We start from the raw sequence: 4068 nt of genomic DNA on the forward strand, positions 1-4068 counted from the left end.
TTTAGTATTTGAAATGCATTAACAGGTATGAAATAAAACTACCATTCAAAAATTCATAAAACTTAAAATTGTTGCATTATTTCTAGTTAAAAATTATTATGCAGAGACCAGCTCGTAGCGTGGTGGTTAAGGGTGCTGGACTCCCACATGGCCTACCGTGATTCAAGTCTCAGACCTGACAGCTTGCTTTCTCACTCCCTTCCCACCCCCTACTCTGTTTCTCTCTGGTCAAATTAAAAAAATAAAGTTAAATAAAATAATTCTAAAATTTATTATGCAGACATAGAAAAGTACAGGACATAAATAAACAAATGATAATCTATATTATAGCAATTGCAAATTTGATTCTCTTCTTAAAGGCTGCTTTCCTGAATATGGAAAAAAGTTAGTCTGTCAATAGACTAAAGTACCTTAACATTTTAGGCATTATTATGGATTACCATGGGTGTTTTAGTTATTCATTTTTACTCTTGTTCCCTCATGTGTTCTTTGCCAATTTTCAGAATTCTACTTCTTACTCTTGTATTTCTGCTTGTGATGTTTTTAAGTCAGTTTCCAACATACACATCAGAAGACATCAGGTCTCTTTCACTCCCTGGCTGCTTGAAGATATACAGCCATCATGAATGACACAGTGACTATCGGAACCAGAAAATTCATGACCAACTGACTACTTCAGAGGAAACAAATGGTCACTGATATCCTTCACCCCGGGAAGGCAACAGTACCTAAGACAGAAATTCGGGAAAAACTAGCAAAGAGGTACAAGACCACACCAGATGTCATCTTTGCATTTGGGTTCTGAACTCATTTTGGTAGTGGCAAGACAACTGGCTTTGGCATGATTTATGATTCTTTGGATTATGAGAAGAAAAATGAATCCAAACATAGACTTGCAAGACATGGCCTTTATAAGAAGAAAAAGACGTCAAGAAAACAGCAAAAGGAACACAAGAACAGAATGAAGACAGTCAGGGGGACTACAAAGGCCAATGTCGGTGCTGGCATAAAGTTGAAGAAGTGAAGATTCTGCAATGACTATCTGCAGTGATTGTGTGGATTTTTCATAAGAGGATTAATAAACTAAAGAATTCTCATGTGAAAAAAGAAAAGACATCACAGTTAAGGGTCAGTTGCTTTTGCTGGTTCTCTTACCACTTAAAATTATTACCTTCTTTCCCTCATGAAACACTGAACTCTCATACGTCTTTACTTTGGTCAGCATTCCAAGTTATTTATTTCTAGCATTGAACTTCAAAAAATTTTGAAATAAGTGTACCTCAAGAGATATTTCCAAAACTCTGAAATATTTTCCATAAAAATTAGGTTTCTGATGTATACAAATACACTTCTCGTTCTTTTCTTGTACCCATCCAAATTCCCATCACATTTGTTTACACATATTAACCTCCCAATGCATGTATACAAATACACTTCTCGTTCTTTTCTTATACCCATCCAAATTCCCATTACATTTGTTTACACATATTAACCTCAAAATGTTATTAAGCCAAAAAAGAACAACTTTAATGTAAAATTTATAAGGAAAAAGAAAGTTTTACAGTTTTACAAAGCTATAAACAAGTAAGAGCCAGATCCTTGGAAATACAGATACCCATTATAGCATGACCAGAAGGAAATGACAAATATGTCTACAGACCTGAAAAAGGTTAGGGTCTTTTATACTAGTGAAAGGTTGTTAATACAAGACTTTTCCTTCTTTTCTTTCAGGTTGTCTGAATATTTTGTTTCTTTCATAGGTACCATGATATAAACTGCCAGCAATTTAGAAATACTGCCAGGTCATTTCAAGAATTATAAAAAACAGGAATATAGTTATTAGTCTGAACTCATTACATAGATTACACTTAATCCTCACAATGGTCCTAAAGTAGGTACAATTCTAATTCTTTTATGAAAAGAAACCTGAAACAAAGAAGTAAAGCAACTAGCCCAAGTCACTAAATTCATTATTAGCAGAATTAGATTTTAAACTAAGAAAGACCAGCTCCAAATTCGTGCTCTTGGTCATTCAATTAAGTCTAAGTCTGTATTGTCAATTTACCTGAATCACAGTGAGGACACGGGCATAGACAAAATGTTGACCACTGTGAAAGTATGGCATATCCAGGCGAAGATCAGTAAGTGAGGGCCCATTGGAACCAAGACATGTCTATCTTCTGGTCTCTTAGAAACTTGCTCAAATGCACGTGTTAAGTATGTTCCCATGCAAAAAAGAACGTTTCCTAAAGTCAGTTCAAAGCAAAGTCATGAAACCAAAAATAGCGTTTAAAAGCTTGTGTTAGAATCAACCAAGTCATTCCTGGGAACTCCTACTGGACTAGTTCGCTATTTTTTTTTTTCTATTTTCTGTTGACTACTAGAACTGACTGATCATTTTCATCTCATTACTCTCTTCCCATCTGGGCCAATTATTTTTTGCTCCCAGTTCTTAGTAACAGATATAAATGTATAAATACAGCCTTCATAAACACATAATCACAACGTCTAATCACTGTGTAGTCCTTTAAAACATTCAAGTCATTTTAACACATTGGTTTGAAACACCCATGAAGTTTATTGTGAAAGATGGCTTTATCCTCTACGATGCATGAAACGGATTGTATGTGCTTCCTCTAGAACCCTGGGAACCCCTAAACTACTTTGGGTGACTAAAATTCTGAAACACACAGAGATATAAGATTGCCTTCAGCTTCAGGAAAAAGAAAAGAAAAAAAAAAAAGCCCTCCTTTGTTTTCTGTCCTTATAATTTAGTTCTCATAAAAATGATTAGTTGAGGCCTAACTCCCATTAATAGCCCTCTGGCTTTCTCATGGTAGCATGTCTAACACCTGTCAGGAGAGTGGCTCACTTTAAAGGTATCTGAGTAACTTTAAACTGGCATAATTCATCCTTTATGAGCATTGGGCCCTTATTTTCTGCTGCTTCTTGCAAATTACTGTCAACTCTAAAAGGTGATGCAATCTGCAAAAGTCAAAGGAGAAAATGTTGCATTGTATACACACTGGAGGCCTAGCATTCGCTAGCACAATCTGAAATTATGAATGTTTTTCCTTATAAACACTGAATGGCATAGGGATTAAGATAAGAACATGACCCAAAAGACAAAGATAGCCAGCGCTGTCAAGTGTATGTCAAGATATTTCAGATCAGAACAAACATGCATCAAACACGAATTCATTTACTTCCTTTTTTTAACCTAAGAACTGACTGAGAATGTTGGCTTTATTACAAAGTGGGGGAGATTTTTGTCATGCAGTGTTTTCATGGGTTTTGAAGGGTTTTGTCAGCTGTACTTTTAAATTTAAATGAAAAAGCCTCTTATGACTTCATATATATGTATATGTGTATGTATATTTATATGCATAGACACATATATGTGTGTGTATACGTGTATATGTGTGTGTGTGTGTGTGTATGTTACTTTTTCCTTTGTGCTTAGCCACAAAGGGTATGTATTTGACCATCCGTCTATCAGATTTTGTAAGATTGTGGTGGAGAGCTAAGTCCCAATTGTTTTTATTGCTGGCAAGCCAAATATGAAGAGTTCTATGGCTACTGAGGCAAGACTCCTCTGGTGAGATGAGAATCATTACAGACATCTGCATACTGTAGATCCAAGGTTAACAAAAAGACACAAATCAATTTTATTAACAAAAACAGCTCTTATGACCCAAAGGGGACTGAATAGACTATATAAACACAGAGCAGCCCTGTTGTGTCTTCCTTTCTATATGGAAAAAGGGGCCTAATTAAGACCGCAGGCACCAATCAGGCTGCAAAGAGGTAGTTAACCAGGAAAAATACATGGGGATGCCATGTGAGTCCTTGTTCTGACTCTAAGTGTTCAAAGACTAAGTACTAAAGGTCATTCTTTCCACAGATCCCCATGTGTTTTGTTATTCATCCTCCTCTTTGGACCCCAGGGCTACTCAGGGCTGCTTGCAGCCATAGGCTCCAGCAGATCTTGAGAAGCCCACCTGCTGCTGCCCTAGGTCCTCAATGTCTTTATAATTAGGTTGATGCCCAAAATGATTTGAGGATAGT

General features: G+C 36.2%; 1 pseudogene; it reads left to right on the forward strand.

Annotated features, from left to right (window-relative positions):
- The first annotated feature begins 622 nt into the window (after window positions 1–622).
- LOC106734312 (40S ribosomal protein S24 pseudogene) lies at window positions 623–1024 on the forward strand (annotated as a pseudogene).
- The last annotated feature ends 3044 nt before the right edge of the window (window positions 1025–4068 follow it).

This window comes from Tupaia chinensis, unplaced genomic scaffold (assembly GCF_000334495.1).
Source record: "Tupaia chinensis unplaced genomic scaffold, TupChi_1.0 Scaffold000093_1, whole genome shotgun sequence".
Taxonomy (NCBI): domain Eukaryota; kingdom Metazoa; phylum Chordata; class Mammalia; order Scandentia; family Tupaiidae; genus Tupaia; species Tupaia belangeri.